The 17,023-nt window shown below is 43.2% G+C and overlaps 1 pseudogene; it reads right to left on the bottom strand.

Moving 5' to 3' along the window:
- Positions 1-14,893: 14,893 nt before the first annotated feature.
- On the bottom strand, positions 14,894-16,221 carry LOC115073637 (annotated as a pseudogene).
- Between the last annotated feature and the right edge of the window lie 802 nt (positions 16,222-17,023).

Below are 17,023 nucleotides of genomic sequence, written 5' to 3'. Positions count from 1 at the left end.
TTCATAAATGTACCCTGCTAGTTCCCTCTCTAAAGAAAGCCCGTCTCTCAGCCACGAGGAACCGCGCCTTCTCAAATGCCGGCCCCATGAACTGGAATGACCTACCGTCCAATCTTCGTATGGAACCCTGCCCTTTCAAATTCAGAAAACAACTAAAAACGTGGCTCTTTCATCAAGCCTTCCCAGATTAACATCCTCGACCCCCCAGCTATCAATAATGACCCTTCTGGTAATTCTAATAACCCCTTGCACATTTTATAATCACTACCACGACCCACCAGATCCCGGGATCTTTTGTGTTCTGTACCCCTGCACCTCTTTTGTATAATTTGTACTCTTGCATCTTGTATAATCATGTGTTACCGTTCCTCTTGCTTCTCTCCTCATCTTTAATTGTTGGGGTCCCCCTCTTTTGACCCCCGGTTTCTTAGTTCTCCCCGTCCCCTCCCCCTGTTATTTGTATTTTCCACCTTTTGTTATTATGTAAACCGATATGATGTGTACTTTAATGTCGGTATAGAAAAGCTGTTAAATAAAATAAATAAAAAATAAAAGGCTCCTGATAGTTGCATTTGAAGATGACATTAAGTAGAGGATAGAATTTATGAATGGCATATATCATTTGTGGTTTGATTGAGAGAATAAGTTCCCATGGGTGGAGATTAGTCATGTGATCACCTGGGTATAGCATTGATGGAGCGGGGATACATTGTACATGCACGGCGTCTTTTTGAAAAAAACATATCCCTTTAGTAAACCATTGTGATGGTGCATTACTAAACGATGGTATAGAAAAATTTTAAAATAAATAAAAAATAAATAGTAGTAGATGGAAGATTGTATATGGTGGGGATAGTTGTTGCCTTTGGGGTAAGATGCAATTTTGTTATTTGATTTAGTGATGAGTAATGAGTTGGGCTTGTGAAATATGTAGTTGATAAATAGCTTTATTATCTGTTGGTTGTAGTTAATGTGAAGAAGATACATGCTCAGTAAGCAGAGAAACATCTAATGTCTGCATATAGATGAATGACTGATATTTTGAAGGTAACTATACAGTTTCTAGGGTGGAATGTTATAGATTGATGGAATATTTAACCTTTATAAACACATGATGGTGTATTATGTAATTTTTACAGTTAGGAGATTTAAAATGTGAAACCAAGGCACAGATTGGCATAAAATGAAAGACTAGAGAGACAGTGATCCAGTCCAGTGAGTTATTTGGAAATGTTCCCCTGAGGAAGCCAACGGAGGGTGCTGAAATGAGTAGCCCTTGTTGGGAGTGTTTGTAAACAGATGGACTATATAAGATTAATGTAAATGTTTAGATTGCATGGAGCACAACATACAATAAAAGGATTGTTTAGCATACTGTAAAGGTAGGGAATGTGTGCAACAGAACTAATTTATTATTTTGAATATTATAATATATAGGGAGTTAGATAATACTATGCTAGCACATGGGGACTGTTAAAAAATATTGTACTTAATTATATTTTAAGTGGTGTGTATGTGATAGATGAATGTGTTTATATTGAGAATTAAAGCTCTAGTATTTAGAGAACTGACAATATGGGTATAATTTGTTAGTGATTACAATAAAGTTGTAAAACAGTAAGAATTGTTACATTTTATTTTAGATAATTGTCTCTTATGTAATATAACTTATATATGGTGTAAATCTGGTAGAGTGAGGATCTTTATATATTTGTTTCTTGTAGATTAGAAAGACCCAAATCCCCTTGGCCTTTTAGGGAGCCACAATCGATCCAGCTGAATTCTGGCGGATCGATGCTGCCAAATATACTTGCCAATAGCGCTCTGAAGGTCAGCAAAGATATTAGCCGGTAGAGCACAAGGAACATGCTGTAATAAATATAGAAGCTTGGGAAGGATACTCATTTTAACAAAATAATCTTGCCAGCCCATGAGACAGACAAGTTCTCCCAAGTCTTGCTTTATTTGCCCTAGAAGATGAATATAATTCTTCAAATAAAGATTGTACAGGTCTCTTAGTATAAATATGCTCAAATATTTAAATTTATCACTTGCAGCCCAGAACTTCATCAAGCATACAGGAACAATAACCTTATCACACACCTGAAACAATTCTGACTTATCAAAATAGATTTTATAACCTTATAACCATACTTATTCAGAATATCCAGGAGCGCAGGTCTAGATTGCCTCAGGCAGGACATATAGACCAGGGTTCTGAAGGAACTCCAAAATTAAATTTCAGATCTATTAGTTACAATTAGTAATTTATCACTGTACCTGATGACTGGAGGGTGGCCAGTGTAACCCCAATATTTAAAAAGGGCTCCAGGGACGATCCTGGAAACTATAGACCAGTGAGCCTGACATCAATGCTAGGAAAAATAGTGGAAACTATTCTAAAGATCAAAATTACAGAGCATATAGAAAGACATGGTTTAATGGAACACAGTCAACATTGATTTACCCAAGGGAGGTCTTGCCTAACAAATCTGCTTCATTTTATGAAGGGGTTAATAAACATGTGGATAAAGGTGAACCAGTAGATGTAGTGTATTTGGATTTTCAGAAGGCGTTTGACAAAGTCCCTCATGAGAGGCTTCTAAAAAAAATCTAAAAAGTCATGGGATAGGAGGCGATGTCCTTTCATGGATTACAAACTGGTTAAAAGACAGGAAACAGTGAGTAGGATTAAGTGGTCAATTTTCTCAGTGGAAAAGAGTAAACAGTGGAGTGCCTCAGGGATCTGATACTTGGACCGGTGCTTTTCAATGTATTTATAAATGATCTGGAAAGGAATACAATGAGTAAGGTAATCAAATTTGCAGATGATATAAAATTATTCAGAGTAGTTAAATCACAAGCGGATTGTGATAAATTGCAGGAGGACCTTGTGAGACTGGAAAATTGGGCATCCAAATAGCAGATAAAATTTAATGTGGACAAGTATAAGGTGTTGCATATAAGGAAAAATAACCCTTGCTATAGTTTCACGATGTTAGGGTACATATTAGGCGTTACCACGCAGGAAAAAGATCTAAGCATCATAGTGGATAATACATTGAAATCATCTGCTCAGTGTGCTATGGCAATCAAAAAAGCAAACAGAATGTTAGGAATTATTAGGAAGGGAATGGTGAATAAAATGGAAAATGACATAATGCCTCTATATCACTCCATGGTGAGACCGCACCTTGAATACTGTGTGCAATTCTGGTTGCCACATCTCAAAAAAAGATATAGTCGCACTGGAGAAAGTGCAAAGAAGGGTGACCAAAATAATAAGGGGCATTGACCAGTTCCCCTATGAGGAAAGGCTAAAGAGGTTAGGGCTGTTCGGCTTGGAGAAGAGACAGCTGAGAGGGGATATGATAGAAGTCTACATAATCATGAAAGGACTTGAACAGATTTTCATTTGTAAATCGGTTATTTACTCTCTCAGATAATAGAAGGACTAGGGTGCACTCCATGAAATTAGCAAGTAGCTCATTTAAAACTAATCAGAGAAAATTATTTTTCACTCAATGCATAGTTAAGCTCTGGAATTAATTGCCAGAGGATATGGTTATAGCAGTTAGTGTAACTGCATTTAAAAAAGGTTTGGATAAGTTCCTAGAGAAGAAATCCTTAAACTGCTATTAATCAATAAGGAACAGTAGCTTGGGATCTATTTAATATTTAGGTACTTGCTAGGTACATGTGACTTGGATTGGCCACTTTTGGACATAGGATATTGGGCTTGATGGACACTTGGCCTGACTCAGTATGGCACATCTTATGTTCTTATGGATCTTGGCATTGTTGGGAGCTGATGGAAGTGGCCCGGACTGTGGGGTGAGTATGGCGTTTCACAGCAGAAGCCTGTGGACCGCCAAGCATAATAAAACCACTGAGCTAATCAGCACCTCAATTAAAGTCTTGCCTGCACTAGAACTGCACAAAAGAAGGGCCATGCTGGGTCAGACCAAAGTCCGTTGAGCCCAGCATCCTGTCTCCGACAATCCTGGTCACAAGTACTCAGCAGATCCCAAATAGTTGATCCATTTCACTCTCAGAGATAAATGTTGCCTTTCCAAGTCTACCTGGCTAATAACTATTTATTGACTTTTCCTTCAGGAACTTGTCAGTCCTCTTTTGAACCTCACTAACTTAGTTGCCTTGAGTATGTCCTCTGGGATCAGATACCATAGCTTGATTGTACGCTGAGTGAAAAAATTCTTCCTATGATTTGTTTTATATCTGCTGGTTGCTAGCTTCATGGAGTATCTTCTAGTTGTAGTGTTGTTTGAAAGGGTTAATAACCATTTCCTATTTACCCATTTCACCCCACGCATGATTTTATAAATCTCAACCATATACCTTCCCATTTGTCTCTTCTCCATGCTAAAGAGTCCTAATCTGTACTAATTCTATGTCCGCTATGTCTTTTTTGAGATGGAATGACAAGAACTGCACACAATACTCAATGACAGTAACTTTTAAACAGGTGTGCAGGTGGACATGTGTGCACATATTCCGGTTCATGCCTAGGGACGCGGCTATTTAATATCATATGGGTGTATATGCACGTATGTTATAAAATAGGCCGACCATGCACACATGTGCGTGCAATTTTAAGTGGGCGCGCGCCTATGCGTGCAAATGCCATTTCTACCACGTAAGAGGGGGATTTTAAAAAGCACGCTCGCTGTCGCCATTGCCCATTTTCCCAGTTCATTCCCAATTTGCCCGGTTAAGGGATAGGAGTTCTAAATCCCCCAAGTTTAATAGCTTCCTTTAGCCACGACCCTTAAAGCCTGGCCGACCTATCTATCTTTATTTTTATTACTTACACGTCATCCATAGCAGAAGTATAGCTACGCGGCAGGGGATCCCGGTGCGCCCTTGTGTGCATGAGTATTTACGTGTTGGTTTCAATGTGAAATCCAGGGACGCCCATGCCTGGTCCCTTTCTGGGAAAAATGCTTGAGTGCACAGCGGGAGGTAGCGCACGTAACTGGGCAGTTTATAAAATCTGCTTGGCGCATGCCAGCTCGACATATTCGTGTACCTCCCAGTTTCGGCACATCATGATATTCTGTTTTGTTCTTTACTCTTTTCCAAATAATTCCTAACATCCTATTTGCCTTTTTGACTGCTGCTGCACATTGAGTCGAAGATTTCAAGGTATTGTCCGCAAGGATTCAGAAGCCCTTTTCCTGGGTGATGACTCTTAACACAGAACCCAGCATTGCGTACCTACAGTTGGGATTACTTTTCCCTACGTGCATTACTTTGCCCTTGTCACATTAAATTACATCTGCCATTTAGATGCCCAATCTTCATCCTTCTGCGGTTCCTCACAATCCGCTGCTGTTTTAATGACTCTAAACAATTTTGGGTCATCTGCAAATTTGGTCACCTTGTTCCATTTTCCAGATCATTTGTGACTATGCTAAATCGAATAGGTCCCCAGTACAGACCACTGGGGCACTCCATTAATGGCTTTTCTCCATCTTGAAAACTGACCATTTATAGCAGCAAGCACACCAATTTCAAATTCTCCTACACTTTCCAAGTTTCACATGTCATTTATGTTTTTCTAAACATTATTATTTTTTTAAGAAATAAGATATTCCTTTCCCATCCAGATTTATTTAAAAAGATACTGAATAACAGTGGCCATACTCTTCTGGGAATGTACTCCTTTTCTGTCTCTATCAGTAACCTTCCAGCTTCTACTTACAACCAAAAAAGCAGGACAACACCTAACAATAGGAGGCCTTTCTCCCAAATGGTTCAGGTTCTTAGCAGGTTCTGATTCCTTCTATCAGACCAGCCAATGAATAATCCAAAGATGTCACTGGGCATGAGCTTTTGAGGTCATCAGTACTGGCTGTCTTCAGATGTGGATTCCAGCACTCTGCACGCTAATCTACAAAAGCAAACTTTGAGGACTGGCAAAGGTTAAGGCATTATTTTTCACTAACCTTATTTTTTTTTAGGATGGGGATTGGCAGGGGGAGGAAGGTGGGATGGGGCAATTGTTTGACATTGTTCCAGGGACCCAGTCCTTGAGTGGAAGGTAAGATTAAGAGTCTTTGAACTGCAGAAAAGCGATTTTGAGCTGATTGACAGCCAACAAACCCCCATCAGATTGATTGATAAAACTTTAATTCATTGGTGCAGCCTCCATTTTGGCCTCCACCCCCTCCCCTCCTGTTTTGCTAATGATAAATGTCTACTGGCTGAGAGTTATTAACTGGACTGCCTGCAGTAGCAGCCTACCTACTGATAAGGCCCTAAGAATAACAGCCATGGAGCATTCCTTAACCCCATTATGAGAACTAGCCCTTGTCCTGGTTTCCGGGATGGTAGGCATCTTTGATTCTCAACGGGCCAGTTCCCTAGTAACCGTCTGGATACAAAGCTCCGGAAATTGAAATCCAGTCCCAAGAGGTGGGAGCGGTAATTAAACTGTGGAATTTCTTTCTTCCCCTGTCAGCCGTTCCCACAGATTTGTGCTCCCAACTCATTTTTGGCTCCTTGAAATATTAAGCCACTTGGCATTTATGAAGAGATTTTCCTAGAGCGAAGAAGAGAAAGCTGATCTGCTTTGTTTGATACTGTAATATTCATTTCAAGATTTCAACTGTTAACATAGTAAATTGTTAGATAGCACAAAAAAAGTCTAATCCAAATGATAAAACCATGTTTTTGTACAATACCATAAGTTTCTTCATTGAATGTATTTTGTATATCCATCGGATACACATTTCTTGTTTATGGAAAGGATACCAATGTACATGCAGCACACATGAGAGGAATCGCATGTGCCTCCATTCTGCAACTTTCCTGGGTCACCTTTGGTCGGATATCTGGAGGCAGTCAGCCCATGGCAGTTTTTTCTCATGCTGCTAAAAATGATATTTGGGACAGCTCATGGTACATTTTACTCAGTCCTGCAAAAATGGTTTCCTGTCCTCCATTGTTTCCGGACCAACCAATCCAATCCACTGCCAGCATGAACACCCACTTCCAATTTCCCTACAAAAAGCAAGCCCATTTTGGGGGGCTCATGGCAAACCCCTGACAAATTATGTTCTGAAACCAAAGTGTGTTGCTCCTTCTCTTCCCCCAGCAAGTGGGACAAAGCTGGTGAGAACCTGCTGGTAACACAATGAGGCCGAACCAGGTGTAGATCAGCTGGTCCTGAAAAAAACTATTGACCCTAAAAGCTATGCTTACATAGCCAGTGTCCCAAAGAGCTTACAGGCCAAGCATTAAGGAAGTAGCTTGATTTATTGAGCAAACAGGGTTTTTAGCTTCCTAATCTTGTAACTCTATGGTACACTCCCAGTCCTGCTGTCTTGTCCCTAAATGAAGGTAAATGCTGCATTGAGTTCCAACATAATATCACATGGGTGGCCTGCAAGAGCTGAAATGTGTTTGTTCTGCAATCCGCAATTTTGGCCTCTGCTGGTCACGTAACGTGACCGTGTTCGCATGGTAGCCAAGCTGTAATAATAGACTAGGTGCTGGGGAGGAAATGAGCCCATTATGCAAGCAGCCACGACAGCCCAGCCAAGCGCCGGCCTGACCAATTAATCACATCCACTAAAATGAGTCCTTGGAGACCTCGTTCTGCCAAGCCGCACTCTGGGTACTGGATTCCTATTTGTTTTTGACTTTTTTTTTTTTCCTGTGCAATTTGAATTATATGAGCATGCTCTCTTCTCTGCTAGCCTTGTCCTCTGTTCTCTCAGCAAACTTGGAGCCAAGCAGAAATTTTCAACGAGCAGCTGCCTAATGTCCTGGCTCTGTAGATGGATAGCAGCAACAGCAGTGCCTCCTGCTTGAGTCAAAAATATACCAAGTCATGTAGAAAAGAAGACTTCATACTGCACTGAAAGGAAGGCAGAGGTCTAGTAGTCATATCTGGTCCTGCGGAAAACTGGATTTTCTGCAGGCGATGATAACTTTCATCGGACTAATATAAGCATCCAGCAGGTGATGATGTGGAGGGGCTTCGGAAAACACACATCTGAAGGCAGAACCTGCATGTGGTCTGCGAAACTCATATAAATAAAAAAATTAATACATTAATAATAATAATATACATCATCTTTGGATAAAGAGTATCACCAACTACATGCAGAAACTCCTTCAGTAAAGGTAGGGATAGCAAATGGCTCCAGGTCTTAAAGCATAGGTGAGCCAGTCCTGGTTTAACCTCCAGTTCATCTATTTTTTTTTTTTATATTGTGCATACCAGATGTACGCAGCTCTTTACAGAGACATATAATGGACAGTCCTTACTCACTGGAGCTTTCAATCTAATCAAGATAGGACACACAACGAAAACCTATTAAGATGATAGTGTGGTTGAATGGAGGATTTTGATTATCATCAAAGATGAGGGTGGGGCTGTCCATATTTAAAGAGAGTTCTGGTAATAATGGATGTTACTACTGATCAGCCTATTCTTATTTAATGAAATAAGGTATTGCATAGCTACCCCAGTCTGCTTATAACACCAGCGAATTTCAAAGTCTTGCCCCCAGGTTCCATGAACAAGTGACACCTGGGCCAAATTTGGGTTACATAGGGCTGAGAAATATTCATTCAGCCTTCTGCATTTGACTGCAGTGCTTGAGGGAACAGTAGCCAGTTTACCTAGGGGTATACTTTTGGTATCTTTTGTTTTTGTTTAAGACGATGATACAGTACTGAAGTTGTTCTTTGGTAGTCAGCAAGCTGAGGTTTTGGGTCTAAAACTTTGGATATTTGCAGGGCAAAGCAAGAGCACAGGAAAAGGTTTCTGGCAATGTGCCAGCAAGCTTTAGCTCTAGGGGCAATATATATTGTAAATGTACAGTTAAGTTAAATTGTATCAAGCTAGATATGTTTTTTCTTAACCTTCTCAGCTTCATTTCTTTTGGGATTCAAGGACGTAGGGGGCTATATTGGGTTGGTAATTATGGTCCTTTAGGTACTGATTCTGAGGTTTGTTCCTCTATATAACAGTTCTTTCTCTTATTGATTTACTCCTTTGAAGCTGATTCTTGGATCTCCTGTTTACCTTTATTAATTGGTTGGGCGTTATTTCTTTCTGATATTTTGCTTATTTATCTTGTGTTGTGATCCCATGATTTACTGGCACATCAGTATTGGGCTGCGTTGCAACTTAAAACTTATAAATAAAATATTCATCCACATGTAAAACAGTAGGAAGGCACTAAGCAGGTGAGATTCATTCCCTGTGACAGGTGTGAGAGTGGATGCCGTCCTTGGCTGAAAGAGTTTGATCCAGCCCACTGCAGCGACAAGAAGGAGATTGATCTCGCCTATGGGAGTGGGAGTGGATTCTGTCACTGCCACCAGTTCACGAAGTGCAAATGGGCAGCACAACAGAGCGGTATAGGTGGGGCGAGCCGGTGCAAAGCCGCAACTAATCATTACCTAGGAACTCTCCAGATTTGGCCCGGAGATGCCGGAATTCTAAAGGAATTGCTGGATCTCTGGGCCAATATTGGAAAACTCGGTGCAGCAAGGAAGTGCGTGCCCGAGCCCGGAAGAGGAAATTCCCCTGGGCTCGTGCCGGCTGAAAGGAAGTGGAATGCTGGCCATATGGGTGGGAAGAAGCAAGAAAAACCCCATTAGCCCCAAGTGATTGAAAGGAACAGCAGCGGTAGCATCGGCCACGCAGCTGAAGAAAAAGGAGGAAGAGCACCATCTGCCACACTGCTGTTGATGGACAGGGGGCAGCACGGAGTAGGGCAGGAGAGAGAGAATTACCATGTAAGGGTGAGAAACAGTGTGAATGGGCATGTGAGAGTGTTTATGTGAGGGAGTGTAAGTGGGCATGTAATTGTGAGTGTGTGTGAGAGTGCATGTGGGTGTGAGTGGGAGAATGAGAGGCGTGAGTGTCTAAGTGTGCATGTGGCTGTGTAGGAGAATGAACAAGTATGTTTATGAGGGTGAACATGTGAATTTATTCGTGTGTGTATATGAGAGAAAAGAAGGTTTGTACTCACTCCCTCCTCCTGCTAATCAACACAATTTCAGGATGACTCCTTATCAAAAGTTCCCAGGTATGCCACCGATTGGTTGAATTATGCATCACTGGCAATAGTGCTACTTGAGCCAAAGTTACGAAGAAAGGCTGCAGCACAGCTATAAAGAGCTTTTGGTTACTGTGGAGGGTCATGCAGCCCATGGGGAGGAAGGCACTGGAAGTACCCAGCCATGAGTTCTGCAGAACTGGCAGGGAAAGCCAGGTATGGATGGCGACTCCTGGGGCTCCCAACCACACTGCCAACTCTTCGGGGCTGTGGGGGAGGGGGCAAGGATATTGCTTCCTCCGGATGTAAGCTTTGGAGGCATAGAGTGCAGATGTCCTCATTAGTATAACCCAGATACCAAGATTATGTGTCTCTCCCTGGATTACGGTCTCCAGAGTTTTCTGTTTTGCTCATTTCACGAATCTGGATGTTGCAAGAGAGGAAAGTGAGAAGGGTGGGGGAGGGGGGAAGCTTGAGAAGGGGAAAGAGGCAGAGAGGGAGCAAGAGTGCATAGAGGGGTGTGAATGAGAGAGAGTGCAGCACACACAACACCCCATCCTGCTAGCCATCTGCCCCCTTCATCCTCTATTTGCCTAGGTGGGCAAATATCAGGGGAGCGGGGAGGCAGGGGGTGGCAGGGTTGACAACTTTGGAGAAATATTATTACTGACACTGTCTGCCACACTTCTGCATCTCTGGGAACCTTCCCCAGCCATTCAAATCACTGAAAGGGACAGACATGGTACTCCCCCCCCCAACCCTCCCCCCTTCTCAACAACCAGTTCTGAGGGGCTCTCTCTCCCTCATTCTCTCCTCTCCCTCTCTACCCCGGCCCTCTCAGCAATTTTAAAATTTCCCCTGAAAGGTTTGGGGACCCTTGCTCTATGAGAAGCAGGAACATCAAGTCCAGAGATGCAACAATAACATAGCACAGACTGAGTCAGCCCTAGTATCAGGAAGAACATTCTCCTACTTTGCCTCCTTTTTTTTTTTAAACCAAATTCAAAGTTTAATTGGTAGCCTCAAAAATGACCAATAATTTATTACCAAATCATCCCATGCCATCTAGATAGGTTGATCCAGTCCTGACTGCACCTCATTGAATTTATGGCCTTGTAGACCTGCGTCATTTAGAACACGCCAGTTGATGGAATGGAGTAAATCCAGGGCTGATTTACGTGGCCATGTAACAGAGGGCCGGTTGGCAATCCCAGATTAAGGAGGCAGTTCTGGAAACTTTAAGATCATCTCTAAGGTTAAGAGGATAATTAAGACTTCCTATCTGTGCAGTTTTGGGCCTAGCTACGAAAAAGCCAAGAGTGGTACCAGTTAGTGTCAAATCATGCATGTGGATTTCAGTGATGCGAGATGGTCACTTGTCCCCTGGGAACTGGCCTGAGTTCACCAACTCATTTCATGGAGTTCCCCACCTTTTTAGGAAGTTATCAACCTAAGCCACTTTTGACCTGATGACCTTTGCACCCTCATGTCAAGTTCCCTCAAAAAAACCTAGCTTCAAGCCCTAAAGTTTTAAAGCAAGCTACAGTCACCTTTAAAGGAGGCAAAGTGAACCAGGGAACCAGTGATCAATCACTGATTTCAGTGTACACATGGCAATTAAAACATAACCCTACCTTTGTACCATGGTTTCACGGACTGAATGCAACATCATCCAGTCTTAGCGATTATTAGATTAGACTCCAGTCAATTAATTCTCAACTGATTAGTTATTCATTGCATGCGGTCAACCAGTTCCATGTGCTTTGATACATTAATTTGCATATTAATGGAAGCACATTCAGCCACATGAGTGACTCAAACAATACTCTCTGTTTCAGAGGTACAGCATTAGAATTTAATTCCCAGTGATCAAACAAATTATAATAAACAGCCTGTCATGAACACGACCTTTATCTCTTCAGCAGTTCTCCAGAAATGAGTTCTCCTGATGAGCTTTCTAGGGTGCCCAAGTACTAAAAGGAATTTGTTCCTATCTCAGCTAGCAATTTTCCTTAATATGTAAATGTATGCCTGAGCGCCTGATGAATTGCTAATCAAGTGAGTTAATCAGCTTGTTAATATCATCCAAAGGTGTGCTGTCTAGCGGCTCAGTGGCAATGCTCTACGCTGCCATGTGGAGGGTCCCCAGTGCCAGCTTTCTGCACCCTGGGTTGGACAAGGCTAGGGATGCTTAGTCAGGTAGTATTTGCAGTCTCTGCTGCTTCAGGCACTACAGGTTCCAAAATGCAACAGGAGGCAGTGTCAGAAAGCTAAGACTGGCCTACAGTCTCCCTCCAGGGACTGGCGCAGTGGTTCCCAAACCTTGTCAACTCATATCACACTTTCAGAACTGAAGTGCAATAAAATCAAATGCTCTACTGAAAAAAAAATCATTTAAACCCCCTCTCCTACAACCCAACCAACTCCATTTTGGGAACCAGGGATCTGGCAGTTAGTTGATCTCAGGTATCTAGGGTGCATCTAGGGATTTGTAGTTCCTGCTTTTCTTTGAGAAACTGGTACTTCAAGATCCTGGCTGCAACGAAGGTAAATACAGGGCTGGATCAGACTATCCCTTCTGACCTGGAGTTTGTGGGCAACCCCGCACATGTCCCATCACTCATAATCGGATTTGCTGGAAGAGGTCTGTTGGTCACCCCAATCACTGATTAATGCCACCAGCAGCCAGGCCCTTCATGGGGATGGGGGTAAGGCCTGTTTCAGTGGAGGTATTTAAAAATGAATTATGTATTTTCTTAACTCGCAGAAATTTGCATTTACTGAGTCTCCAACATAGCTCTTACATATTAACTACGGATATCCTGAAAACCTGACTAACTGTGGGGTCAGGAGGGCAAGTATGGTAACCCCTGCAATAGAGTGTAGGCAGCGATAACTTTCTAAAATAAGATACCGGGGAGGGGGGGGGGGGCAACAGCGGCCTCCACCATCCACTGAAACTGCAATGGGGACAAGGAAGCGAGTTTAGAAAATGACCACTGACTGCAGGGAATTTAACGTTTCCGGACGATGGAGTCTCATTCAGTATAAACCCCACGGTGAAGCCTTTTTATGAATATGGAAAACGCACAAGTCATTGTAATGAGCTTAAAAGCAGCCTTGTCGCTTCTGGAGTAGCTCTCGCCCTCTTATACAGCTCGACTTTAACAAACGGTGCTGTCTTAAAACCGCAGTCTTATCTGGTTATAAGAGGCTGTGTGCGGTCCTGCCTCCAGCGTGGCGACGTCCGAAGAAAGGGCCCAGGTGGTCTTGAAAGCATTTGGGCTCCCAGTACCATCGGATGGGCTCACAGCCTGCAGAATGCAGTTTTCATCAGCACCAAATATGCCAGCCCTCTGCATTACAGGAAGAGAAAGCCCTTTTGAGAGCTATCATTACTCTTTTCTGAATTTCCGAAGACTGTTTTACTTTGCATACAATAAACGATAACTCACTATTCCCTTACCTACTGCCCAGCACAATGAAGCTGCACTCGATCAGCTTTATTTGCACAGCCTTATTACAAAGGAGAAGGAAGCATCTCTTTCAATGGAGCCAGGTCTAGGAAATATAGAATTTCTTCTGATTGTTTAGGTGATGAATGTCTAATCAGAAGTACCTGGAAAACAATTCCTCCCTTCTGCATTGTAACTAGGCACAATGTAGAGCTTGTGCTTGACGGGAGACTTATAGGACGGAAGGGCTCGCCCCAACATACCTCGAATCCACATCCCAAAGAAACAAACAAAAAAAAAAAATAAGATATCAGGTTATAACCAGGACACAAAGGGGTACGCACGCCGTCAGCTCTTCCAATACCGTACTGTGAATGCCTTATTGTACTGGTGACGGCCTCATAATGAAATGGGATACCAGAAGGTGTCCTTAAAGAAGGAATGGATGATGGGCCGTGCCAATGCATGTACAAGGACGGACGCTCTGGAAACAGCAATGAGATTTACCACAGCTACAGGACAGTGATCTGTCCACACTGCTAGGAACCATCACAAAGCCTAAATCGCTGCCTTTTACCTACTGACTTCCCAGGGGAAATGCGCTCTGTAAGTACGGAGCAGTGACCGTGTGTGACCTGGAGCAAGACACAGACATCCTCTCCTCTCCTCATACCCCACTTAGGTGGATTCAAATCCGTTCTGGTGACCACCATGGCCAGTTGAATATGCATGAGGTATATGCGCACGCACTGGGTCTGCAACGTATGCAAATGTATCTCATGTTTATTCACTGTGGAATGTCCTACAAATCAAACTGAGGGGGTGAGAGGGTGGAATGTCACTCGGGCAGGTTTGGGAAGCCATGCCTTAAACTCTCTGGGGAAGGGATACCATAAATGCATAGCCCCTGCTCTGTGAAATCCAGCCGTGTTCAAAACAGAATCCCATGTGGGCAGACAGAGTCGAGCACTCCCCACAGCTGACCTAAATTTCTCTTTTTGCAATGTGAGAAAAAGCAAAAATAACAAATGTGAAAGGTTGCTAGATATTTGAGCCTTTACATAGTTCAGGATTAAGCAGAATGAAAAGCCTTTGCAACCATGTATTTAGATGGTAGGGAGTAAGGTGAAGGTTGCTTATCGGTAACAGGTGTTCCCTGAGGACAGCTGGATCATGTCATCTGATGGAGCCTGGGTCTGTGAAATTTTACTTCATAGCTCCTAGAAGCTTCTGGCATGCTCTTCTGAGCATGTGCACACCATCCTGCCTCAGAGAAGCTGCGCAAGGACCCCTTCAGGTCTTATTAGAGCCGATAATATATAGGAATCAATTCCATGGGCAGGCAGATCAGTGTTCTGTGAGGACTACCACCCTGCTGTCCTTGGAGAACACCTGTTACAGGTAAGCAACTTTCATTTTCTCCAAGGGCAAGGACACATAGCTGGGGAATCCCTAATGAAAATGGGGAAAGTACAACCAGAAAAACAGTCCCAACAGGCAAAGTTATTTTTGGTGGCAATAAGCCATTTTTGTAATATTCTCTTTTCTTTTTTTTTTTTTTCAAGGGCAGTCTAGCACCAATAACAAGGGCCCTGGGAGAGTGGAATTGGATTGTAAACCTCAGATAGATCACTCAGGACAGACTGACCAAACCTCCTGTCATGTCAGGTATCTTTATCCAAACGAAGGGCCTTATGGGACATTTCAAGTCATCGTGAGGGCTAGGGAGGGAGGTGGGGAAGGTCCTCCTCAAAGTTTGCTGAGTTGGGGAGAAGGAGGGAGAGAGCCCCTCAGAGTTATTTGCTGAGAAGGATTGGGGGGGTGGAGACCACGTCTGATTTGAAATGCTTGGGAAGGGAGGAGGCCAGGGGCAAAGTTCCCTTGGCTGTAGGGATGTGGCACACAAAGTGTCAGTAATATTTCTAGATTTCTCCAAAGGTGGCTACCTTGCGCCCTGCCTCCCCTAGGTGGGAAGTAGGAGGATGGATGGCAGATGGGGGGGTTTTCATGTGGTGCACTCTCTCACATTCACCTCCTCCCCCTCCCCATGTACTCTTGCTCCCTTCTCTACCTCTTTCCCCTTCCCATCCTTTTTCCCTACCTCTCACTCTCCTCTCTTGCAACATCCAGATTTGTGATATGAGCAAAACAATACACTCTGGAGACCCTAATCCAGGGAGAAGCATCCATCTTAGTATCTGGGTTACAATAATGAGGATTTCTGCACTTTTTCCATCAATCATGTGTCGTTATGATATCACTTTCACTTGAGTTTCATACTCCATAAAGCCAACAAAACAAAAACCTTTTGAGGAGCCAGTTTTAACATCTTTCTTAATCTGCACCTTAATGGCGTCACCAAATACTCCTTCAGATCCTGTTTCGTGGTTTTTCATGGAAGACCCAGAACGATTAAATCAGATGTTTTTTGTACAACTCGTTTCACGTTCACATCTATTTCATCCATTTTCCTCTTGTTATCTTTAGGGTAATTGACAACATAGACAAGATGCCCCCCTCCCGTCTCAGGTGCATGCAGTTATCCCTTCTACTAGCCGGACACCCCTTATTCACCGATTTTCAGGATTCCTATATCTCAGACCGCAAGCTCCAGGAACCTGGGCAGTGGCTGTGTACAGCAGGACTGTGCCATCATCCTCTGTAGGGATCTCCATGGGCTCATCATTCTCAGCTTCAGTGACTCGTATATATTCTATTTCCATGTCGGCTCACAAATAAAAGTGTTGGGAGCCTCGTGCCTCCTGTGCCGTGCGGCAAACGAATTACAGTGAGGCCTTGAGGCGCCGGGGGTCGGAAAAAAATGCAAGGATGCGCCCCGAAAAAAAGGTTAGAAATGGCACTGGGATGGACCACCAACTGCTTCTCCCCCGCAGCTTAATCACAAAAAAAAAAAATCAGTGGTGGCTTTGCGCCGGCGTGCTTTGCCCCCACCGCTCTGATGCGCTGCCACTTTCACTTTCGAGTATCTGAGCTGGTGGTAACAACAGAATGCACTCTTGCTGCCTCCACTGTGGGCCAGATCAAACTCTTTCTGTGGGTCACTGCTGTTGGCTGTATCAAGCTTCTTCTAGCGTTGCTTCTGGGGGCCAGATGACATTCAGCCAAGGGCTGGATGTGGCCCTTGAGCCGCAGTTTGGGGGACCCTTGATCTAAACAATAGGAGATGTGAATGCGTGCACTGAACTCCATGTCGCAGCTTTGCAAATTTTTTTCCATGGAGGCCAATCTCAGGTAAGCCACCAACTCACACCATGGCTCTAACATTATGAGCCTTGACGCGTCCATCCAGAGTCAGATCTGCCTCTGCATAACAGAAAGAGATGCAATCTGCTATCCAATTAGAAAGGGTACACTTGATTAAAGCAATTCCAGGTTTTTAGGGGTCAAAAGAAACAAAAAGCTGGGTGGACATTCTGACATAGCTGAGATTAGAACCTGCACAAATATTTTCCCAGTGGTCATCTTGGGATGTCTGTAGGTGGGCTTTTTCGATATCCTGCACCT

This window comes from Rhinatrema bivittatum, chromosome 12, assembly GCF_901001135.1.
Source record: "Rhinatrema bivittatum chromosome 12, aRhiBiv1.1, whole genome shotgun sequence".
Classification (NCBI taxonomy): Eukaryota; Metazoa; Chordata; class Amphibia; order Gymnophiona; family Rhinatrematidae; genus Rhinatrema; species Rhinatrema bivittatum.
This window is presented reverse-complemented; position numbering and strand designations above follow the sequence as displayed.